Source organism: Hypanus sabinus, chromosome X2 (genome assembly GCF_030144855.1).
Source record: "Hypanus sabinus isolate sHypSab1 chromosome X2, sHypSab1.hap1, whole genome shotgun sequence".
Lineage (NCBI taxonomy): Eukaryota > Metazoa > Chordata > Chondrichthyes > Myliobatiformes > Dasyatidae > Hypanus > Hypanus sabinus.
The window spans coordinates 10,301,293-10,327,702 of NC_082739.1; the positions used below are offsets into that span (position 1 = coordinate 10,301,293).

The following is a 26,410-nucleotide window of genomic DNA, read 5'->3' on the forward strand; positions in this document are numbered from 1 at the left end:
CAGATCAATGGCATACATGATAATATAGAAAGAGAAAAACAGTTGCTGCCTGTTTTGCTGAGTTTATTTGTTTATTTAGAGATACACGGCAGAACTGGCCCTGTTAGAGCGTTTTTTTGGGATTTAGCAGGAACTTCGGCCACCCGTCTTCAGATCTGAATATAGATTGTGGATTTGACTTTGATGCAGCTCTGAACAATAGGTTCGCAGACCAAGAAACAGGTGCTTATCTGAATGTCTGCATATGCATGATCTAATTGGCATTCCATTGCATGGATGCGATTAACACTTGTTTTCAATGTGATGGTGGGAAGATTGTAAATATGGATTTGTTTGAATCCTCCTGAATTTTCTTTGATCTTTAGCACATAAAATGTGTGTAGTTCTGGGCATAGGCATACCTTTCCACTGAAAATGTCTCTATATGATGCCTGCTGTTTCTTGTTTTGTTGAAGAAAGAAACTACTTCATATCTACCCAACACACACAAAATGTAGGAGGAACTCAGCAGGCCAGGCAGCATCAATGGAAAAGAGTACAGTCAACATTTCTGGCCGAGACCCTTCAGCAGGACTTTAGATGCTGCCTGGCCTGCTGAGTTCCTTCGGGATTTTGTGTGTGTTGCTTGGATTTCCAGCATCTGCAGATTTTCTCTTGCTTCATTTACACAACAAGAGGCCCTTCCGGCCCTTCGAACCGTACCACCCAGAAATCCATCAATTTAAACCTAGCCTAATCACGGGACAATTTACAATGACCATTTAACCTACTAACTAGTACATCTTTGGACTGTGGGAGCACCTGGAGGAAACCCAAGCACATATCAGAAGGAACTAACAAACTTTCTTAAAGAGGGCACCAGAATTGAACTCCAACAACTCTAGCTGTAATAGTGTTGTGCTAACCACTATGTTACTGTAGCGCCTCAGCATTTCTGCTACCATTATGTGTGTGTTACGCAAGCGATACTGCCTCACTCTGCTTGTACTTTTCTATCTTTCTCAGTAGTTCTGGAAAAGCAATTGTTTTTTTCCCCAAACATTTTCCTCTCATTGGTTGCCATAATTCTAAGGCTCTGGAAATCCTGAGCAACAGACACAAAGTGCTGGAGGAACTGAACAGGCCAGGCAGCATGCATGCAAATAAATGAACAGTCAACATTTCTCGCTTAGACCCTTCACCGGGATTTTAAAGGAAGGTGAAAAATGCCAGAATAAGGGGGGGGGGGGGGGGGAGGGCGAAGAAGGAGGACGCTAAAAAGTGATAGCTGAAGCTAGGTGGGTGGGGGAGGGAGGTGAAGTAAGATGCTGGGAGGTGAAGGTGGAAAAGGCAGTGGGCTGGAAAAGAAGGAAGCTGATCAGAGAGGAGAGTGGATCATGGGAGAAAGGAAATGAGGAGGGGCCACGGGGAAGGTGATAGGCAGATAAGGAGAAGAGAAGAGGGAAGAAGCCATAGTGGAGTAATGAAGAAAAGGGAAGGGGATGGGGAAAACCCCTGCCAGAATTATAAAGTCAACTTAACCTAAATCAATTTGGAGTTGGTAAGTCTCATTAACATATGAAAATTGTTACCTGCCAGCTGAAGTGGATTTGTTGCCAATTGCTTAGGAAGCCAGTGGATTGGATGATGGCTGAAGTGAGTTTTACATTGTTACAATGTTGTAGCAGCTCCAATCCATCAGTTTTTGAGGGATAAAGTTCAGCCCAAAGTGTCAGAAATTCCATGGGAAGAATATAGGGAACAAAATTACATTTGATGGTATACTAGCTGAGAAAAATACCTTAGAAGCATTACTGTTTTGGTAATTAAAAGCCAATTACTGTTGAAATCCAGTTGCATAAAATACATTTAAAAACTAGTTTAAAACAATCATATTTTCCAACCATTAAACACTTCATAAGCTCCCTCCATCAGACAGCTTGTGGTTGCCTAGTGAAACCTACTGTGGTCAGAGATGAAATAAGTAGCATTGCAGACAGTTTTATATATTGTACACTTAACCCATCTCCCCAAAACCCTGCAATGTTGCCTTTTCAGGTAGAAACTAATCTTGTTTATTGTAAACTTCAGTCAAGCAGTGTATTCTAGAACTCAAGTTGCCAAATAAAGATAGCTTCTCCTTTTCAGAATATTATCCCTTTCTTAAAATTTTTGAGTAAAGAATTACTTCTTTATTTCCCTATTGGACTTATGTGACTATTTTGACTCATTTTGGTTTCTTATACTGATTCCAAAGGCTTCCACATAACAATAAGAAGTTAAAAGATGAAATGGGAAAGTAAGCCAGCTAATAATATAAAAGGGGATACCAAGTGTTTTTTCAGATATATAAGGAATTAAAAAAAAACAAGAGTGGATATTGGATCACTGAAGAATGACGCTGGAGACAAATAAATGGTAGACAATCTTCTGTGTAAGACAGCAGCAGAAATTCAAGAGTGTCAGGGGGCGGAAGTGAGTGCCGTTGCTATTATTAAGGAGAAAGTGCTTGGAAAGCTGAAAGGTCTGAAGGTAGCTAAGTGACTTGGACCAGATGGACTACACTCCAGGGTTCTGAAAGAGGTTGCTGAAGGAATTGTGGAGGCATTAGTAATGATCTTTCAAGAATCACCAGATTCTGCAATGGTTCTAGAGGACTGGAAAATTACAAATGTCACTCCACTCTTCAGGAATGGAGGGAAGTAAAAGATAGGAAATTATAGGGCAGTTGGGAAGATGTTGGAGTCAATTGTTAAGGATGAGATTTTGGGGTACCAGGAGGCGCACGATAAAATAGGCCAAAGTCAGATGGTTTCCTCCAAGGAAAATATTGCCTGACCAATCTGGTGAAGTTCTTTGAGGAAATAACAGGCACGATAGACAAAGGAGAGTCAGTGTATGTTGTTTACTTCAATTTTCCGAAGGCCTTTGACAAGATGCCACACATGAGGCTGTTAAACAAGATAAGAACCCATGGTATTACAAGGAAGATATTAACATGGATAACGCAGTGGCTGATTGGTGGGAAGCAAAGAATGGGAATAAAGGGAGCATTTTCTCTTTGGCTGCCAGTGATTCATGCTGTTCTGCAAGAGTCAGGGTTGGGACCAATTCTTTTCACATTATATGTCAATGATGTGGATGACTGAATTGATGGCTGTGGCCAAGTTTGTGTATGATATAAAGACAGGTGGAGGGGCAAATAGTATTGAGAAAACAAGGTGACTAAAGAGGATCTTAGACAGATTAGGAGTATGTTCAAAGAAGTGGTCGGTGGAATACAGTGTAGGGAAGTGTATGGTATGCACTTTGGTAGGAAGAATAAAGGTGTGGACTGTTCTCTAAGTGGGGAGAAAATTCAGCAATTAGTGGTGCAAAGGGACTTGAGAGTCCTCATGCAAGATTCCCTAAAGATTAACTTGCAGGTTGAGTTTGTGGTAAGGAAGATAAATATAATGTTAGCATTCATTTCCTGTAATATGTAATTCATATTACATATTCACTGTAATATGGAAGCAAGGATGCTGAAGTCAGACAGCACTCGGAGTATTGTGAACAATTCTGGGCCCCTTATCTAAGAAAGCATTCCAAAAGAGGCTCATGATAATTATCCTGGGAATGAAAGGGTTAATGAAGACTTCGCTGGTTTAGGGTCTGTACCCACTGAAGTTTAGAAGAATAAGGAGTGGGAGTGGGGGAAGTGAATCTCACTGAAACCAATCAAACATTGAAAGCTCTAAGTATAGTGGACATTGGGGGGGTGGGGTGTATTTCCTATAGTGGAAGAGTCTTGGACCAGAGGGCACAGCTTCAGAATACAAGGACATTCCTTTAGAACAGAATTGAGGAGGAATTTCTTTAGGCAGAGGATGGTGCATCTGTGGAATTCATTATCATGCCAAGTCATTGGGTATATTTAAATCAGAGATTAATAGGGTCTTGATTAGTCAGGGCATCAAAGGTTATGGGGAGAAGGCAGGAGAATAGTGTTGAGAGGGTGAATAAATCAGCCCTGATGGAATGGAAGAGCATACTCAATGGGCTGAGTGGCCTAATTCTGCTCCTGGGACTTATGGTCTTTCCAGTCTCTCTTGTTCTTAAAGGTTCTTTCTTGGAAATCCTCTCTAGTGCATTTATATTTGTATGGAAAACACAGTACTCATGCAGCCTGAACAATATCCTTCACAATTTTAATTTAACTTTACTGCATATGAATTCTATATCCTTGGAAATAAATGCAAGTGTTATAATTTATAACTGCTTTACTAATTGCAAAGCTCCCTTAGATCTTCTCACCCATATTCCCAAGCATTTTGTGTTTCCACCCCACATTGTTTCCTCATTACCAAGATGCACGTAATGTTCCTTATTTTCCTGACAAAGTATATCATCCCACATGTAACAAAGGTGTTGTTAATTAACTGTTTTTCTGGTCAGCCTGCAAGCTTTATGATGCTATCTCAGTATCTCCAAGTTTGGAGTTATTCACAAGTTTTGACATGGCGTCAATAATTCCTCTTTCCTGTTTGTTGACATAAATTGTGAGTCAGTTTGGAAGCAGCAGTGAAGCTGTTTTTCTCAATCTTTATCTCCCCTGTCCTGAGCTGATTATATATTACCTATCAAAGAACTAGTGAAAGTATCAACCCACTTGGCATTAGAAATAGGCTCTCACTACTTTGTCGCCTTAAACCTTTCAAGATCTTGCATGCACTTCACAACTTTAAAAGCTGGAAACAGGTGAGCAAAAGATGTGTCAAACATCTTAGCAGCTATGGATGTTGTGGTGACAGAGATGAAAAAGATGGAAGTTATATTGATGCATAATGGGCACTTAGGTCGGAGCTTTTCAGCATGGTAGAACTCAGAAAAAATATCCATTATACTTAATAGGAGCATTTGATGAGTCCTGTCAAAATGAACACTTGAACAAACTCAAAATGAACACTTGAGCACGGCATATTTTTGAGAACCATGTCACTGAACTGATAAGTATTAACTACTGTCTGCAATTCACAGCATGGTAGAATTTTCCACAGGAAATTAGAGTAGGGAAAAATTCCTTAGAGGAAGTTCTGCTCAGAGAACTCTGCATTTAGCAAGGCCCAAGTATGTGGAGCTAGACAACAAGATGTGTTTAATCTACACAGACCCAAAGAGAAGATCTCCAAAGATTTTTAAAAAATTGTTAGAGCACTGAAGGAAATTGCTTGGTCTAATGTGTCGGTGTTGACTATTGGAAAAATCCCATCAGTCCCATTCTCTGGGTATTTCCCCCAGTCCTGAATGTTATTTCAAAGCTCAAAGTAAATGTTATTATCAAAGTACATGGTAGGGCATTGAAGAATGCAGTAGAACAGAGTGATCTAGGAATAATGGTGCATAGTGCCCAGAAGGTGGAATCTCAGGTGGATAGGGTGGTGAAGAAAGCTTTTGGTATGCTGGCCTTTATAAATCAGAGCATTGAGTGTAGGAGTTGGGATGTAATGTTATAATTGTACAAGGCATTGGTAAGGCCGAATTTGGAGTATTGTGTACAGATCTGGTCACCGAATTATAGGAAAGATGTCAACAAAATAGAGAGAGTACAGAGGAGATTTACTAGAATGTTACCTGAGTTTCAGCACCTAAGTTACAGAGAAAGGTTGAACAAGTTAGGTTTTTATTCTTTGGAGCATAGAAGGTTGAGGGGGGACTTGATAAAGGTATTTAAAATTATGAGGGGGATAGATAGAGTTGACGTGGATAGGCTTTTTCCATTGAGAGTAGGGGAGATTCAAACAAGAGGACATGAGTTGACAGTTAGGGGGCAAAAGTTTAGGGGTAACACGAGGGGGAATTTCTTTACTCAGAGAGTGGTATCTGTGTGGAACGAGCTTCCAGTAGAAGTGGTAGAAGCAGGTTTGGTATTGTCTTTTAAAGTAAAATTGGATAGGTATATGGACAGGAAAGGAATGGAGGGTTATGGGCTGAGTGTAGGTCAGTGGGACTACGTGAGAGTAAGCGTTCGGCATGGACTAGAAGGGCCGAGATGGCCTGTTTCCGTGCTGTAATTGTTATATGGTTACATACTGTATATGCCACCATATACTACCCCGAGATACATTTTCTTGCAGGCATTTACAGGAAAATAAAGAAATGCAATAGAGTTCACGAAAAACTATACATAACCATACTGTATATGCAGAGAAGATTAGCATGGCCCCTGTGCAAGGATGTCTCACAAATTCCTGAAGCATTCCATATATTTTGGCTGCCATGATAGCATAGCGGTTAGCATGATGCTATTACAGCTTGGGGTGTTCCAGAGTTCAGGGTTCAATTCCGGTGATGTTCTGTAAGGAGTCTCTGTACATCCTCCCCGTGGAGTGCTTGGGTTTTCCCAGGTGCTCCGGTTTCCTCCCACAGTCCAAAGATAGGTTAATTGGTCATTGTAAATTGTTCGTGATTAGGCTAGGGTTAAATCGGGGTTGTGAGGTTCCTGGAGAAACATGGTTCAAAGGGTAACTGAATAAAAATAAAACAATCAACATCCAAAAGAGTGCAAATTGTTCAAATAATAAATAAATAATACTGACAACATGGATTGTAGCGTCCTTGAAAGTGATTCTACAGATTGTAGAGTCAGATCAGTATTGATGTTATCCACAGTGGCTCAGGAGTGTGATGGGTGTAGGATGTTTTTCATCTATTTATTTAGAGTCGCATCACCCACCAACCCCTGACAACCCCAATTTAACTCTAATCAGGACAATTTACAATGACCAATGAACCTGCCCAGTACATCTTCAGACTGTGAGAAGAAACCCGTATTCCACAGGCAGGATGTACAGAGGATGCCAGGATTGAACTCTGAACTCTGACATCCCAAGCATTGTGCTAATCACTACACTACTGTGGCGCTGTTTCTGAACCTGGTGGTGTGGGACCTAAGGCTCCTGAAGAGAGCATGAACTAGATGATGAGGGTCCTTGATGATGGATGCTGCTTTCCTGTGGCAGAGATCTTTGTAGATGTGCTTAATGATGGTAAGGGCATTAACTGTGATGAACTAGGCTACATCCACCACTTTTTATAGACTTTCCCATTCCTGGGCATTGGTGCTTCCATACCATGCCGTGACACAGCCAGTTGGAATACTCTCCACTGTGCATCTATAGAAATGTTTTAATGTTTTAGATCATGGGTGCTCAGCCTTTTTCTGCTCGTGGCCCTCTTGTTCAATAGTTCCATTTAATATCAGAGAATGTACAAGGGGTGATTGATAAATTTGTGGCCTAAGGGAGAAGGAATCAATTTTAGAAAACCTAGCACATTTAGTTTTCAACATAGTCTCCTCCCACATTTACACACTTAGTCCAGCAGTCGTGGACTCATCAGTTAATAACTCATCGGGGTGATTGATAGGTTTGTGGCCTAAGGTAGACGGAGATGAGTTATTAACTTCAAACTTTCTGCATAATCACTGAAACAGTTGACCTGTATGTGCATGTAACGAGAGCTGTAGAACTCATCCCCTTCTACCTTAGGCCACGAACTTATCAATCACCCATTTGTGGAGGTCCAAGATCCACATGCTCCATGATATGGATATTTAGTAAAGCCCTTGCAGCTGATGCAAACTAGTGAGGTTTTGAACATCTGGATGCAGCTTGATTAAGGATAATCAAAGATCACCTCATTTCTCAACATCAAGACGGTTATAAGCTTTTGATAGCTATACTGTAAATATAATATACTGTTTATATATACAAGCAGTAATAATACAATTGTGTGAGCCGGCTCTATAGAGAATTAGTAAATGTTGAAAAATTATAATGTATAATCCCGCATGAAAGAGTATCAAGTATTGAATATATGTAAAAATAAAATGAGCTTTTTAGGCATCACTTTTTAAAAATAATTTAATTTGTTTGGGCAATTTAAAAAAATGCTATTATGTATGCAAATTCCATTTGGCAATAAAGAGCACATACTCAACAAGGCAAACAAATTGTATTTCCTTTCAGAATATGGTAAGTATCAGGGGTTTAATGGAAGTTGTAGTGGTAAATAGTGACATAGTGGCAGACCTCATGCATTCTTGCCTCTCTGCTGTTTAGCCGTTTCTGGCAAGTGACCCTATTGCTGTAACTGCAGCCTCTGTGCCACGACTTGTAAGTATTATAACATGCATGGGTCAATGGCAGGGAAATAGCACCAGGCTCCTGCTGCATATTCACTGACTGGCCTTGCTTCAGGCAGCCCTGCCCAATCTGCAGTTTGTGATTTGGGGGTGGATGTAGAGTGGGGTTCAGCGGGCCGTCCTGCTGGCTATGAACAGTAATTTGTGGGTGGACAAGCAGGAGCAGAGATACCGATTGCTGTGCCACAAATCCCCCCCCCCCCCCCAACACACACAGTCCAATCTGTTTTGCTGCCTCACTTGCGTCATCTGGCATGTTTTCCCATTCATTTCATTCATGTCTCCAATATTTTAGTAATATTTCATTAAAACAATAAGCCTATCATGGCCCATTGAGAAAGATGTTTCTTGTTTTTGACTTGTGGCTCCTATGAAATCCAGCATGGTTCCCTGAGGGGTCATTTGGCCCACGCTGATACCACTGTTTCAGATGACATACTGAAATCACACAAATTTCTACGAATGTAGCAGTGCTGTCCTTCCTTCTTTGAGATGTCACTTACATGCTGGTCCCAGGACAGATCTTCAGATATGATAACACCAAGAAATTTAAAGTTACTGACCCTCTCCACCTCCAGTACCCCTGTAAGGACTGGTTCCAGTTGACTTTTCCTCTCATCAATATTCAGTTCTTTGGTTTTGCAGACATTGAGTAAGAAGTTGTTGATATGACATCATTCAAACAGATTTTCAATCTCCCTCCTATGTTTTCCTTTCAAAAAACTTCATTCACTATATTTCTATCAAATCTACAGGCGCTCAGTTCTAGTTCATAACAATTCTGTGTAAAAAAAACGTTCTCGCATCTACCTTGTATTTTTTAGCCAGAATTTTAAACCTATTATCCCGAGAGAAAAAATACCTTTGGAACCTAAGAATATATAGAGGATTGGTATCGTTTTCCCAGCTTCAAAACATTTTCTACTAGAGGGCATACATTTAAGGTGAGGGGGAGAAAGTTCAAAGGAGATGTGTGGGGCAAGTTTTTTTACACAGAGAGTGGTAGACAACTGGAATGTGTTGCCAAGGGTGGTCATGGAGGCCGATACTATGGAGCGATAAAAGAGGCTATTAGATAGGCACTTGAATATGTAGAACAAAGCACACAAAATGCTAGAGGAACATGATGTTGCCTGACTTGCTGAGTTGTTCCAGCATTTAGTGTGTGTTGCTCTAGATTTCCAGCATATGAAGAATCTCTTGTGTTTTTGAATATGCAAAGAATGGAGAGATATGGACCATGTGCAGTCAGAAGGGATTAGGTGTGATTAGCTTAATTAATTTGGCACAAATTTATGCTCTGAAGAATCTGCTCCCGTGCTGTACTGTTCTTTGTTCTACTGTATGTTCAGTGAACCTGCTAAACTGGAAGAGACCCAGAGCAGGACTAATGTCAGAATTACCGTCAGTGTGCAAAGTTAAATCAGGCATTCGTTTCAAGCAGCCAACACGAGTGAATTTACTCCCTCTGAAGCGCTCCAAGTCCTTTGCATCTGACCAGATATTCTATCCCCTTTTTCGTACTGTATCTGCAGTTCCCCCTTAAATGCAGTTGACTCAACAGCATGTGAAGGCAGTTTCACCTTCTCATCACGCTCTAAGGCAGGGGTACTTAACCTGGGGTCCGTGAACTTAGATGGTAAAAAAGTTACATCTTTATTTTCATTAACCTCTAACTGAAACTCAGCATTTCCTTCAGTTATGAATGTAGGTAGCAAACCTCAGTAGTTTTAGCAGTCCCTGTGATTTTGTCACCAATAAAAATCACAGATATTTTCCTATCACATTACAGTTGTAGAGATATCTCAAAATATCATTTACTACTTCACTACTTCAAAATTACAGTAATTATTAGACCCACACTAGGTCAAATAAGATTGCAGTCTTCTGGTCTACAGACACTCGTGCGACATATCTGGTCAACTGTCAGGCAGCCTTGCGAGTGGATGTCCAACATGACATGTGAGTTGCTTTGTCAAAGACCACTCCATGGTTTAATGTTCTTATTCAGGCGAAGCAACAACACTAATATGGCCTTAAATAATAAAATTTAATTTTAACTTGCCTATATTTGAAATGTGTAGTCTTGTTATTTAATGTGTTACAAAAGAAGCAAAAAAAAACTATATCAGAAATTTTTTTGATAACTGTATTTCAACATAATTGGCTTCTTTTGTAATTTATTTTATATATTTAAATACATGATTCTGAGAAGGGGTCCATAAGCTTCATCAGACTGCCAAAAGGGTCCATGACATTAAAAAATGGTTACGAACCCCTGATTTAGGGAAATCTTTATTAAATTTATTCATAAGCATCTTATTTTTAAGGCTTTCCTTCAAATGTAAACCACTTTTCTACACTCATTCTAATGGATAATTTTCATCAAGGCCTATGTTGACTCACCATTATAAGAAAAGGAAGACCGTATAGTTCACTCATCCTATAACTGAAGCATCTTATATCCAAAACATTCACTCAGTTTCTCTCTCCGCAGATGCTGTCCACCTTGTTTAGTATTTTCATCATATTCTGGTCTTCATTCAGTGATCCTAATTGGTTTAACCTTATGAGTATAATTGTTTACACCTAACAATCACCATCATTCCTGCCTTGGATCATTTTGTGTTGAATGTATCATTAAATGCTTCCCTTACTGGCTATACACCAGTCAAACATTTAGCCATTTGCTTGGCAGGTGTATGGCCAGTAATCATCATCATCCTTATGTGTCATGTCGTATGATGTAGGCGATCATGGTTTTGACCATGATTGTTCTTGGCAAAGTTCACTACAGAAGTGGTTTGCCATTGCCTTCTTCTGGGTAGTGTCTTTACGACATGGGTGACCCCAGCCTTGATCACTACTCTTCAGAGGTTGTTTGCCTGGCGTCAGTGGTCACATAAGCAGGACTTGTGATCTGCACCAGCTGCTCAAACGACCATCCACCACCTGCTCCCGTGGCTTCATGTGAACCTGATTGGGGGCTAAGCAGGTGCTGCACCTTGTCTAAGGGTGACCTGCAGGCTAGCAGAGGAAAGGAGTGCCTTACACCTCCTTTGGTAGAGACGTATCTCCACCGCACCACCAAAATGGCTGGTAAGAGAGGCATAATTGTCTGATTGTAATAGTCCTTGATAAAGTGATGATGAATTTCCTTCCTGAATGGAAGGAATCATCCGATGAAAGGGTTCCAACAATACTGTTGGGCAGTGAGAGGGTCTAGTGATGATGAATACAAACAAGTCAGCATGATGCGTGACCTGGAAGGGTGCAAGCTGACCTTGTCTTTCTTGTTGATAAAGATTTTGGATTTTTGAGTAGTCTAGACAAGTGACTGCCATGCACTTAATACAAAAAGCACACTGCAGCCGTGGTACAGTGGTGAGGAGGGAATGAATATTTATGGTTGTGCATGAGGTGCCAATCAAGCAGGCTGCTTTCTCCATGATGATGTCGAGCTTCTTTATGGTGAGTCAACCACTTTATAAATCACTGTATTAAGAATATTGTCTATGGTTCAGTAGTCAGTGAAGGTGCGGAAGTCTGGACGTATTCTCACTGGGAACAGAAGGTTGAGAGGTGATGTGCTTACTACTTTTAAAATTCTAACCAGTCTATGCAATATAGATCATGACAAGTTATTTCACCTTGTCCAGAAGGGCAAGGCCAATCTGTTTGACGAGGGTGAATTTAAAACATTTCTGGTAGCAATTTCAGTGAGCATATAGTTTGTGGAACAGACTCTGCAGGAAGCTAGTGCAGATTGATTCATCCAGATGCAAATTAGATAGATGTTATTGATGAAATTACATTGTTACATGGCCTAAAGTTGGGAGAAGCAGGAGATTTTGAAACAATAATTCCAATCTTCCCACTCTATCTCTGTAGAATATGATTATGGGGAGAAGGCAGGAGAATGGGGTTGAGAGGGATAATAAATACACCATGATGGAATAGCAGAGCAGACTCGATGGGCCAAATGGCCTAATTCGGCTCCTGTCTAAAGGTCTTAACAAGCAAAAAAAAAACTACAGATACCAGAAATCGGAAATAAAAACAGAAAATGTTGGAAATATCCAGCAGTCAGGTAGCATTTGTGAAAAATAAAATGGAATTAATGTCTGAAGTCAATGACCTTTCATCAGAAGTGAAAAAGTGTGTTTTTAAATGTTCTAAGCTACAGAGAAGAGAGATGTCTGTGATGGAGCAGAGACCAAGTTTGTGGCACCAGGGTTAATGACGTCTGAGAGATGGCGATGAAGGCTTTTATCAGTGATACTAGATAGAAATTGATTGGGATAATTAGTCATTAATTTCACCATTTCTGTATCCTGCAACTATCAGTGTATGTCCAGAGGCAAACTAAATGGACTATGGTGCTTAATGCCTACCTTGCTAAAAACAAGGCTCCACTGCCAAATTGAGGTTACGGCCTCCTTTTCCTCCCTCTCCTCTTCTTCCTGCTTCTCTTTCTCTACATCAGCTGATCTTCTGATTCTCTGGCACACCTCACCCAGAGTAATCCAAATTAGGCAAGTTAGGAATCCCCCCTGCTATCAGACTTCTAAACTCATTCATGCCTTTCACACCCCTTTTCCCAATGGTTTGCTATATTCCCAGACTCCTTTCTCTTTCAGTTACTCCATTATTGTTGTTTCTTTTTGCAATATTTTAGAATACACTGCAGTTTTTGCACTGTGCTGCTGTTTTGCAATCCTCTTTGTATTTATTGTTGTGCCTGTTAGTACCAGTTATGCAGTTTAATCTATAAGCTTCCTTCGAGCAAGGAAATTCATTGCATTTTGGTGTATGTAACAATAAACTAATATGAATCTGACCTCACCACCTTATTTCCAAATCCCTTGACTCTGATGTGAGGATGTACTTCTGCTCCTGACTTTAGTTTAATAACTCCAATTCTATCCTTTCTGTAGTGGGCACCTGAATGAAGAACTGTGAAGTTAAGAAAATATTAAAGATTAGCTTTATTTGTCACATGTACATCGCAACATACAGTCTGCGCATTGTGCTGGGGCAGCCTGCAAGAGCTTCCATTTCCGCCTCTGTCTGGTTTGTCAAAAACAATCACGGTCATTGGCACTGTAAAGCAATTGCATTAACTGCTACACTACTGTCCCTTGGTCTAACAAGTTCAATATCATGCTATCACTTATGTATCCTCCACCTATATTCATAGAAATCCAATTTCCATTAGACTTGTTATTAAGGCTAAATTTAAATGTACAAACATATTTTTAAGGAAGATGTTATTCAATCTTCTTTGGTCTCCCTCCTTGCTTAAAAAAGAAAATGCTGAAAACATTGGATGGCCCAGGCAGCATTTATGAAACTAACTATATTAAATGCAGTTAGTATTTCATGCCCAGGATCCCTTCATCAGGACTGGGAAAGAGAAAATAAAGTTAGAATTAGTAGCAAGGAAGACGCTGAGGAGGAACAGCATTCTGTCTCAATGAATTTTTAGTTTGCATCATTGAGCTCATAATTCATAATCCTATTCCTTTTCTCGCTTCCTGTAAAGTTTGTTTCAGTCTTTTGGACAACACATTGCTTCTGCCGTGCACGGAACTCCTTCTAATAGTCCCTGAAGAACTGCATTGATGTAGTGCCTTTCATTCTTCTGACATGCACAGCCAGCAAAATATTTTGAAAATGCAGTCGCTATTAGAATATACTGCAATTTTCACTCAGCAAGGACCTACAGACATCAGTGAAATAAGGGACTGCAGATGCAGGAATCAGGAGCAGAAAGATGAAATGAGGGATTTGATTGGATGAACAATGCTGAGGAAATCCTCCTTCATGTGGCAGCTGTGTTGACTTCAGTTGAAGATTAAGCAAGAAGATGATGCTGTGAAAATGATGTGCCTCGGCATTTTAAAATTCAAATTCTGTTGTAAGCAGTTGACCAGGTCCAATCCTTTAATGCGAACCAAATCAAATAGAATTATTTCTGACAAACTCGTGTCTAATTTCATTAGCAATCAACTGCTAAACATGCTGGGAAACATCAAATGTTTCAACAAGTTAATAAGGAGTGGAAGAAGACAAACACACTTCAGAAGAGATAGACACAATGCAATAGGGACACCTTCCCCTTGATGCTATTCAACACCTGCTACTTTCGTTGCTGCAGCCCCTGGGTGGATTTTAATGACATACAGAATACAGTGCATGAAATGTATTATTTATTTACCGAGAACCCTGCAAAAAAAGCCTGAGGCTCATCGTGGGGTGACTCAATGAATGTAGAAAATAAACAAGTAATTCAAAAGTGGTGAAGGGCCACGCTCTACCTTGAAGACTTCCATTCACCCTAAAACTTGTATAATTTCAGTTGCTCTTATTATGCATCAAGCATTTTCATGATTTCTGTTATTTTATATTGGGCAAGATTCCCTTCTAAACTGTCTCCTCCTTGGTGTTTTTCTCTCTTCTGTTCTAGATTTCAGATTCAAGTTTATTTGTCGCATATACTTTGAAACACACATTGAAATGCATCGTTTGTATTAATGACCAATGCACACGATGGAGTGCTGGGAGCAGCCCACAAGTGTCACTGCATAACCTGCCCACAATGTTCAGAATTACACAGAGCACAACATGCAACAAAACATCAGTTGTTCTGTAAAATCTTTTCTCCCCATGTTCCATCACTCTTGTGAAGCACATCGTGACAAGTACTGCCTTAAAGATTTTGGCTTAAGATATATTATTATTGTTAGTAGATGCCAAGCTTGGATCATACATTTGACAACTTGTTAGAGGACAGAGACAGGGGAACGTTTATAGTCAAACCTTCGTAGGTGGCAGGGCAGGTTGAGGATGCTGTTAAAAACATAAATAGTGTTCTTAGATTAGAAATCGTCATAAAGTATACAGGCAATGAACATAGGATAGAATTTTCAAAAGGACTGGCTAGGCAGCCACAGTATTGTGTTCATTCCTGAACTCAACTCTTTTAAAAGGCTACCACAGCTTTAATGATAATGCAGATGTACAGTAGAAAGTAGCAAGGATGAGGGGTTTCAAGCTGGCATTCCTCAGAATCAGAATCAGGTTTATATCACCAGCATATATTGTGAAATTTATTAACTTAGTGACAGCAGTACAATGCAATACATGATCATATAGGTGAAAAACTGTGATTTACAGTAAGTATGTATATATATATATATATATCAAATAGTTAAATAAAGTGAGTAGTGAAAAAACAGAAATAAAGAAGTAGTAGGGTGGTGTTCATGGTTTAAATGTCCATTCAGAAATTGGGTGGCAGAAGGGAAGAAGCTGTTTCTGAATCACTGAGTGTGTGCCTTTAGGCTACTGTACCTCCTTCCTGACAGTAACAGTGTGAAGAGGGCATGTCTGGGTGATAGGGGTCCTTAATAATCTACGCCACCTTTCTGAGGCATCGCTCCTTAAAGATATCTTGTATGTCCCCCCCACCTTAGTCAAAAGGAAGTGAAGGATGTTTGATGGAGCTGTTCAAAATAACAAGGAGAAAGAGTATCCGGGAGAGAGATCAATGAGCAGAGGACAGCGATTTAAGGGGTTTGGTTAAAGCGCTATGAGGATGTATTTATTTCCACAGTGAGTGGCTATTATCTCCAATCCATGACCAGAAAGCATGATGGAAGTAGATTGTACAGAAATAATCACTCACAGAATGTGTGCATCACTAGTACGCCCATCTCAAGCTGCCCTGAACCAGGCCACTCGCAAAGACTGACTACAGTGCCAGGTCAGGAGTCACATATAGGGTACAGCACAAATTTCCTTCCCTAAAGGACATTTTCAAATGAAACAGATCTTTCCAACAGTCATATAGTTATAAAACAAGCCTCTTTTCCAGGTTTATTTAGTTCAGCCAGACAGGAAAAGATTCAAGGAAACCCCCCCGAAGAAATACATCTCTACTCACTCCAAGGAATCTCAGGCCTATCACTTCTCAAAGTGGAGTGCTATTCCGGATGGTACTGTGAACATTGAGGACATGCACCAATTCTGGGCAACCTCACAAACTACCCACTCACCTTTGCCCAATCTGTGGAAGAGTCTGCAGTTCCCATACTGGCCTCACTACCACCTTAGAGGGTACAACACCACACATCTTCGATCTCAGGAGTTTCTTTCGAAGAACATTTAGTTCTCTACTGCTGCTTCTAGTTCTTTTACTAATTACCCTAAGTCTTGATCCTCTGCTCACCAGTCCTTCTGCGGTAGAAGTGGTCTCTTTTTATTTTTAAATTTTTTATTATTTAGAGATACATCACAGTAACGGCCTGGATGGCGAGGTGGAGAACCGTCTCTACAAAGGACGTATAAGGTGCTCCTTCCCCCTGCTAGCCTGCTGGTTGCCCTTGAACAAGGTGTGGCACATGCTTAGCCACTCCCCACCCCACAATCAGGTTCACGTGAAGCCATGGGAGCAGGAGGTGGGTGGTCATATGACCAGCTGGTTCATATCACAAGTCCTGGTTATGTGACAACTGACGCCAGGCAGACAGTCTCTGAATGTCTGGGGTTACCCGTCTTGTAAAGACACTGCCCAGAAGAAATGGCAAACCACTTGTGTAGAAACATTTGCCGAGAGCAACCGTGGTCATGGAGAGACTGTGATCGCCCACGTCATAGCGGTCGGCACATAACGAACGAAAGAATACCATGGTAACAAGCCCTTCCAGTGCAACGAGTCTGTGTCACTCACTTACACCCATGTAACCAATTAACCTACTAACCCGTAAGTCTTTGGAAAATGGGAGGAAACCTGTGCATCCAGAGGAAACCCAGGGCATCACAGGGGCAAACTACAAACTCCTTACAGACAGCTGAATTCAGGTCACTGGTGCTTTAAAGTGTACACTAACTGCAAAGCTACCATACCACCCCTGACTATTTTAATCTATCAACTCCACTTATCATTGTGAATGCTTCTCTTGTGTTTCCAGTAATTTAACAACCATGTTGCACTGCTTTGAAGGGGGAAATATTAATGTTTTTTGTAATCTCAGTGGATTTGCCACAGATTGGGCTGTACAGTAGAGAGTCCACATGGGACATACTGACCCCTCTTATTCAGTGTCACTCTAACACATGTTCACGTTGTATTAATTATTCTCCAGGCAGTAGGTTCAGTCCCTGATATCTGTGTCACAATTCAGCACTCGTGACTGGGTGGAAGACAGACAGAAGGACAGGACACGTAGGAAGCAGACAGAGACAGATGGAAAGAGACAGACAGACAGATCAACAAATCCAGAACAGATGGAGAGGCTGTGAGAGATGCACCAGATAGACAGGGACAGACAGACATACAGACGAAGAAACTGGCAGTTAAAAGGACTGATAGACAGATGGAGAATTGTCCGTGCTGCATGTTTTCTGTTTTAATCTGATTTGATCCTTCCTGTTGATTGTTCCTCCTGACTAAAGAAAGCTGTAAGGACCCTTTATTTAGTTGAACCTTAGACTCCAGATTCTTGGCATTTCTTTCTGTTGGGACCAACATTCTTACACCTTCCCTATGCCCATGTCTCTGGCCTCCTTCCGTTCCCTTTCATGCTGTCCCGTTTACCTACTCTCTGCTTGCTCCTCGTTTCCCTCGACCCCCACCTCTCCTGTTACTCCCTCCTTTCTTTGCCTGTCAGTTCGTCCCTCCTCCTGCCCCCTTATTGGTTTGACCCTTTTTCCTCTCTACCTGACCCTTACACATCGTTTCAGTAATATAGGGTGGGTGAATAAAATGAGATTAACAAAAGTTTAATGGTTGGTGTGGATTTGTGGGCTAAGATGCCTGATCAGGTGTTGTGTGATTCTGTGGACTGTGTGATTTAATTTATTTGTTTATTGATTGAGATACAGCACAGAATAGACCCTTCCAGCCCTTCGTGCCCTGATTTAACCCTAGCCTAATCACGGGACAACTTACAATGACCAATTAACCCACCAACCGATTTGTCTTTGAACTGTGGGAAGAAACCAGAGCACCCAGAGGAAACCCACGCTGTGGTAACTTCTACTTTACCAAAAGACCACTCTACAATTTGATGGCCAAAAGAGCATCTTTATCTGGGACGGCAAATGATACTTACAATACAGAGGCTTCCCGGTACCTCGTGTGGCATGAGTGGGGGAACTATGTACAATGCACACCAGAAGTAAAAAGAGCGGAAGTAAAGACCCCGCCAACCCCGGATCCCGCCTCTTGCTACCAACAGCTCCCCGATTAGTATTAACTTACTTTTAATAATACTCACATTACGACACACGCGGTCAAGGGGAGAATGTACAAACACCTTACAGGCAGCGGCAGAAATTGAACCTGGGTCGCTGGTACTGTAAAGCGATGTGCTAAATCACTATGCTACCATGGCACCCGACCAGAGCACTGTATCTTTATTAATTCATCGATTTCTTCATCCTCCGCAGGCGCTACCTGAGAATTTACATTGAGTTTAATATTTCTTTCAGGTTTCTAGTATCTGCAGTTTATTTCATTTTCAATTCTTGCCAACCTAACTCTCCATACTGATCACTAAAACACTGGGCCAAAATCTAATGAAAAAATAGTACCTTATTTCAGCATCCTGCCATTAATGGACAAATCTGCCAGCAAGATCAGGAGATGAAGAAGTTCAATGTAAATGATGAAACTTCTGAATTCTCAGCAGGTCTGGCAGCATCCGTTGAAATGAGCCCGACCTGCTGAGTTCATCCAGCTTGTTTGTACGTATTGATTTGACCTCAGCATCTGCAGTACACTTTGTATTTTCTGAATACTGTGCTTGATTTACTCTTTTTTTTTCAAACAGATGGTATCTCACTCTCAGTTTCACTAGGGTTTATAGTGACCTTTTTGTATCAATGCCCTAACTGATCAGTCAGTATCTGTGTAACACTTACCCAACAGGCTGGTATATGTCTAGGGGAAAAGGAGATCCAGCCACTCACCAACCCACCTCCCATACACGCAGGTGCTGTGGGAATCAAGGTTATGCCGCGCACACACACCATATCAAACACACACCAGATACCTTTATGAAATACACTTTAAAGATTTTACTAAAACTAAAAGAGTACTATGCAATACAATATATATGAAGGAAAAGAAAATAAAGTAAAAGGCGCCAACTTATCAAAGTTCAGTCAGTTTAGTGCACATTGTTGGAGCTCAACCATCGAACCATTCGACCCCTCGTCACTTTCCTCCGACCTCCACGTCCTTGCACCTGGGACCACCCGGGTGGCCGACCGAGCAGTGCAGCGCACGTCCACCTTCCTCTGTGTCTTCTTCCCGACTCCCCTGAAAAAACCGCAAAACCCCCGCTCCCAGACCCACAAGACAAAATAACATTCCCCATTGGTCAACAAATGAATACAATCCCAATATCAGCAAGTCCAAAGCTAAACAACTGCGAGAGAAAGCACTTATCATACAAAGAAGCATTCCTACTCTTAACAAAACAAAGAAGCCATTTTGATTAACATGCACAGTACATTGTACATTCTCTCCCCACCAGCAAATGTCATGCCCTCATGACAATACCAGAGTTCCCCAATGCTTCTTGCAGCACACAAAACCCAGCCCAGGTACAGAATGCAGTGGCATAACTACCCAGAGCAGTAGAAATCACACTCGGTTCTCCTGGCACCACATATGTCAACCTCTCCGGGGGGGGTGGGGGGTGGGGGCGCCTACTTCTCTGAGATCTCCGTACCCCTTCTGCCTCAGACCCCTTGGGGGACACTCCTGTTGGACCCTCATCCTCCCCCTCACTGGGCTCCCTCTTCACCTGCAAACCCTCTGCCTCGGACACTCCAGGTCTACCTGTCAAACTCTCACTCCCTCCCCCACGGGGTTCTCCCCTCACCTGAGAACCCTCTGGCTCATGTTCAGGTTCCACCCTCTCTCCCCTCAACGTTGGCTGCCTCTCCATCTGACCATCAACACCTTCCCTCCTCTCGCCCAACTCAGTAGGGAAGGGCCAGAAGCCTCCTCTTCTGGTACTGAAATGACAGCGAATGGGAACAGGGGCCACTCATCTGAGTCGTCATCTTCCGAATCGGTATCCATTCCCAGGTTAAGGACCTGTCCCCGCTCTTCAGCAGCGGGCTCTTCCCGTTCTCCGCGCCCTCGCAGAGTCCTTGTACTAGGCGCAACCTCCCTCTCTGGCTCCTTGTCCACCCGCACCGCTTGACCCAGGGGCAGCAGGTGATTCCGATGGAGCACCTTGACAGGCCCATTCCCATCCTCAGATTTCACCCGATAAACCGGGTAGATTCGGCATCTGGCTCTCTATTACATAGGGGCTGGCCGCCCATCGATCTGCCAGCTTGTGCTTACCAGGGAGTCCCAAATTCCGTAAAAGGACCCGGTTACCTGGCAATAATTGGGCAAACTTCACCTTTTGATCATATCTCATCTTATTCCTCTGATTTTGTTTGGTAGCCGCTGCCTCGGCCAACTCATACGCCCTCTGCAACTCCCTCCTCATCTTGGACACATACTTTAGATAGGGCTTCCCGGGTAATTCACCCACTTCAGCCCCAAAATACAAGTCAATTGGCAACCTCGCTTTCCGCCTGAACATCAGATATTAGGGCGAGAACCCTGTAGCATCATTGCGAGTACAATTGTAACAGTGAACCAATTGTCCAATATGACGACTCCACCTGCTTTTCTGCCCAATCTCCAGCATCCCGAGCATATCCAACAGGGTCCTGTTGAACCTCTCAGGCTGAGGATCACCCTGTGGGTGATAAGGGGTAGTCCTGGATTTCTCAACCCCAAGCATAGTCAGTAATTCATGGATAAGGCGGCTCTCAAAGTCCCGCCCCTGATCACTATGGATTCGCCTGGGAAGGCCGTAATGCACAAAGTACTTCTCCCATAACACCTTCGCCACTGTCGTCGCCTTCTGATCCTTAGTGGGAAATGCCTGAGCATAGCGAGTGGAATGATCGGTGATGACGAAGACATTCGCGGTGTTGTTGGTGTCAGGCTCAATCGACAGGAAATCCATACATACCAGGTCCAGAGGTCCCGCACTCTGCAAGTGCGACAGTGGAGCCGCCAACGCTGGCAGGGTCTTCCTCTGGATGCAATGACGGCATCCCCTACAGTATTCTTCAACTCCCCCCTCATCCGGGGCCAGTAGAACCGGTCTTTGAGTAATCCATAGGTCTTTTCCACCCCCAAGTGTCCGGAATCATCATGCAAGGCCTGGAGTACAGTCTGCCGATACTTCTCCGGCAGGACCAGTTGCCAACAGCGGGGTTGGTCCGGAGGCGCCGTTACCCGGTACAAGATTTTGTTCTTTAACTTCAACCGAGGCCACTCCTTCAATAACAGAGGCACGCATGGGTGTTTCACCTTCTCAGCCAACGCCACATCCCCCTTCTCTGCCGCTCTCCACAAAGTGCCAAGACCCGGGTCATTCTGCTGAGCAGCTGCCACTTCCCCCGGACTCAGTTCCGGCAACTGTTTAGTCCCCAGTGCGGTCAGGTGACAGTAAGCTAGGGGTATGGCATCGTCAAAAACCCCCAAATGGTCCACGGCTCGCTCCAGCCTTCCTCTCCCCTCGGCCTTCACGGTGATAGCAAACTGACACATTGCCTTCACTCCAGGGGCAGGGACACTCTCCCACTCCTCGTCCTTCTCCTGTTCCCCCAGCTCCCGACGTGACAAAGCATCTGCATCGACATTCCTGCTTCCTGGGCGGTACTTCAGGCTGAAATCATATACCGACAAGGCCGCCAGCCACCAATGTCCTGTTGCATCCAGCTTAGCCGAAGTCAGAATATAAGTGAGAGGATTGTTATCCGTTCTCGCCTCAAACTTGGCTCTGTACAGGTAATCGCTCAACTTGTCCACCACCGCCCACTTCAGCACCAGGAACTCCAACTTGTAAGTGGGATAGTTTCTCTCAGAGGGCGACAAGCTTCAGCTGACAAAAGCTACCGGTCTCAATGCTTTGCCATGCTCCTGGTACAGAACAGCCCCTAGACCCTCTCAGCTGGCATCCGTGTGCAGCACATAGGGCTTCTGGGGATCGGCAAAAGCCAACACCGGGGCCTGGGTCAGTGCCCTTTTCAAAGATTGGAATGCCTCTTCACATCGATCATCCCATCTCGAGCCAAAAGGTTCCGCCGGGTTCCAGTATCCTCCAGTGTCTTGCCTCCGGTCCCCCTTCCTTTTCTTCCCCACCGGGGGGTAGCCACACAACAGCTAAGTCAATGGGTGACACAATTTAGTGTATCCTTTCACAAATTAGTGGTAATACCCACAGAACCCCAAAAATGAGCGCAGAGCACCCACTTTCTGGGGTCTCGGCCAGGTGGTCACGGCCTCTATCTTGGTTGGATCAGTAGCCACTCCCTCTCGTGAAATGATATGGCCAATGTAGTTAACCGACGACTTGCAGAACTGGCATTTGTCCAGGGAAAGCTTCAACCCTTCTTCATTAAGCCGGCCCAACACCTTCAACAGCCTCTCCTCATGTTCCTCCAAAGTCGATCCAAACACTATCAAATCGACCAGGTACACCAGCACCTCCAACAGATTCATATCCCCCACAGTTCTCTCCATGAGCCTCTGGAAGGTGGCTGGGGCTCCGGATATGCCTTGGGACATTCGTTCGAACTGAAAGAACCCCAGCGGGCAGATAAAAGCGGTCTTCTCTTTATCGGCCGCACTCATCGGGATCTGGTAATACCCACTTCTTAAATCCAGCACACTGAACCACTTCGCACCGCTCAGGCAGGCCAACGCATCCTCGACTCTTGGGACAGTATATTGATCAGGGACAGTTCGCCGATTCAACGTCCTGTAGTCAACACACATGTGCACTCGCCCATTCTTCTTCCGTGCCACCACTATTGGGGACGCATAGGGACTTCGAGACTCAGCTATGATTCCTGCCTCCTTCAACTTGCACAAGTGCTGTCGCACATCCTCAACATCTGCCGGAGCCAGCCGCCGGGATCTCTCTCGGAACGGGGTGTCCTCCGTCACCCGGATGGTGTGGTGAGTGCTTTTGTAGCAGCCCACATCAAACTCGCCCAGAGAAAAAACAGCTTCCATCTTCAGCATCTTCTCCACTGGCCTGCGTTTCCACTCCGGCGACACTGGAGAATCCCCGAAGTTAAAGGCTTCAGCGGTCAGCTCCCCTCGATCCTCCAACCCCTCCCTGTTAGGGGTCCTCACGGGGGCACTAGACATTATCGTCCCCGGGAACAGATGTGCCAGCGGCATTCCCCTTTTAAAGGTGGTTTCTCTTGCCGTACTGTTCCTGACACTTACGGCTATACGCCTTGCATGTACCACCCCTGGTCTCTGCACTTCAGGCCTCACCAGCGCCCCCGCCGGAAATCGTGTCTCCCCTTCAAGATCGTCTGGGGCGTCTACTAACAGGGCTTTGCCCGTCGGCACTCCGGGGAATCTGGGGGTCCCCATCACTAGGGCTACCTCCCCTGGTCGGATCACCTTGGGCCTCGCCTGCGTACACCACACCTTCCCTCGCTTACACTCTGGGTCCAGTCCTTGGGGGGCAACCCCTTCTTTGAATACCGCTCGAAACACTGGATGCACCGAGAGGGTCTCCAGAAAGTGTTCCCCCCCTTTCTCCTTACAAGCTCCCAGGAGCCGGGAGTTAGTCCCCACCAGGGAAGGCAGCACCACCAGTTTCCACCGGGTCAGGACACACCAACACCAATGTCTCAATAGCTTCGGACACTCCCACATCGCCCTCCAAGAACTCCAATCTCACTGATAGGTACCCATCGTACGGGTAATCACCCTCGCTCACACCCCAAATCTGCAGGGCGTCAAATGGGGTTACGGGCAAATGCTTTAGATATTGGTTGTAGAACGACTGGTACAATAAGGTAACCTGCGATCCCGTATCAAGAACGGCTTTTGTGTAAATTCCCTCTATCCGTAGACCCACACTGGCACGGGGTCCTACCAGCCCATCCGGAACAGAGGCGTGGGCACCCAGTGGTCTTCCGGCTGATCTCTGGGAACGTGTTCCTCCAGAGGCTCCAGTCCGTTCCCTCACTGAGCCTCTCCTAAGTTTCCCAACACCTCTCCCTTCTTAGTCGCAGGGGGGCTTGTCCTCCGCGGGACTCCTTGTCTCTCACAATCCCACCTAAAGTGTCCCTCCTCTCCACAGCTATAGCACACCCTCGGCCGCCCACAGTCCTGCCTGAAATGCCACTCTTTCCCAAAGTTAAAGCACATGCTGCCTGCCACCCCTCCTCTCCCAGGACGGCCCCCCCTCCCAACCCACTGCACGGGCCGCCCCTGGGAGTGGGTACCTTCCCTGTCCTCCCCCTCCAGAGGGGTGTCCCTACTCCCCTGGGGGTGTTCAATCCTCCACCCAGCCACCACTTCCTGTATCGCTGAGGATCGCTCCCGTAGGCCCGTGCCCCTTTTCCGCCCCAACGCTCTCTCTTCCTCTCGCACTTCTCTAATCAGTTGCCCGAAGGATGGAGGGGGACCTTTCCTATAAGCCTGCCGGATAGTCCACGCCACCTTATCCTCCTCCAGAGAGCCACTGAATAGCTGACTCATCCTCACGCTAGCCACGTCAGTCACTTTCACTACCCCCCGAGAGCATCCCCTCCATCCTAAATATGTACTCGGAGAGCTTTTCCCCTCTCCATTGTTCCAGGCGTTGAAACTCTGCTAAGAGCAGCCAGGGTTCCCCTGACAACCCAAACGCTCCCTCCAAAACTTCTAGGCAGTCCTCCACTGAGGCCCCAGGCTTCTCAGCTTTCAACTCCCGGACGATTTTGGCTGCTAAACCCTCAAACTTCCCACCAATCGCTGCCTCTTCTCCTCCTCCGAGCCTGGCCACTCCTCTAACATCAAAGACGTATGCTCGATCCAGGTCTCATAGTCCACCTCCCCATCCGGAGTAGGCTTGGCTCTGGAGAACACCCCCAGCTTCAGCCGTGGCCTCTCGGCCACCCCCACCAGGGAATTAAGTGCGGCTGCCAGCTCCGAGGCTTCCACCCTACATGGGGAGCGGGGCTTAGTCACGACTCCCTCCTCCCACCTCCCTTTACTAGTGCCGGGCACCTCTCTGGGGTCCACCTCTAGCTCTAACTCCTCCTCCGATGTCTCGGAGAGGGTGTGGAGCCCCCACGGCCCCTCCTCCCCCGATACACTGACCGTCGCCGGCAGTTCCACCGTCCTGACTTCAGCACTCGTACGAACCAACACCCAGCTAGACTCTACCTCTTTACCACACCGTCTAGCTACCAATTCTACCTGCCCAATACCCTTCACCGAACTTAAATCCCGCACTATCGCGTCTCCCGAAACTCGAAAATCCACTCCGCTCACTACACAGGCATACTGCACCGGTACGTCTTCCAACTCGCACCAGCTAACAATCTTATCTCTGTCCATCTCCGCTCTGCTGCCTGTGCGATTCCACAGCCCCTGACAATCCAATCCGGGACGAGCACCCCACAAATGTAACCCTTACCCAACAGGCTGGTATATGTCTAGGGGAAGAGGAGATCCAGCCACTCACCAACCCCACCTCCTGTACACGCAGGTGCTGTGGGAATCAAGTTTATGCTGCGCGCACCCACACCATATCAAACTCACACCAGATACCTTTATGGAATACACATTAAAGATTTTACTAAAATTAAAAGAGTACTATGCAATACAATATATGTGAAGGAAAAGAAAATAAAGTAAAAGGCACCAACTTATCAGAGTTCAGTCAGTTTAGTGCACATTGTTGGAGCTCAACCATCGAACCATTCGACCCCTCGTCACTTTCCTCCAACCTCCACGTCCTTGCACCTGGGACCACCCGGGTGGTCGACCAAGCTGTGCAGCGCACGTCCACCTTCCTCGGCGTCTTCTTCCCGACTCCCCTGAAAAAACCGCGAAACCCCCGCTCCCAGACCCACAAGACAAAATAACATTCCCCATTGGTCAACAAATGAATACAATCCCAATATCAGCAAGTCCAAAGCTAAACAACTGCGAGAGAAAGCACTTATCATACAAAGAAGCATTCCTATTCTTAACAAAACAAAGAAGCCATTTTGATTAACATACACAGTACATTGTACATTTGCAAAAATTTTGGACACATAACTATTGGTGTAAGTACCCTTTTAATGTTGAGATAATAACTAATACACTGCCATTCAACCAATTGGGACCTGAAAGTAAACAATTTTAATTAGATA

At 44.4% G+C, this 26,410-nt stretch overlaps 1 protein-coding gene and 1 non-coding gene across 3 annotated transcripts in view; both read left to right on the forward strand.

The window, feature by feature from the left end:
- The window catches only part of LOC132385138 (reticulocyte-binding protein homolog 2a-like), a 262,129-nt gene that overhangs the window by 138,179 nt on the left and 97,540 nt on the right, over nt 1-26,410 (forward strand). The window lies entirely within an intron of this gene.
- On the forward strand, nt 6,123-6,229 carry LOC132385319 (U6 spliceosomal RNA). The gene has a single exon (XR_009509149.1). It is a non-coding gene; the product is annotated as a U6 spliceosomal RNA (small nuclear RNA).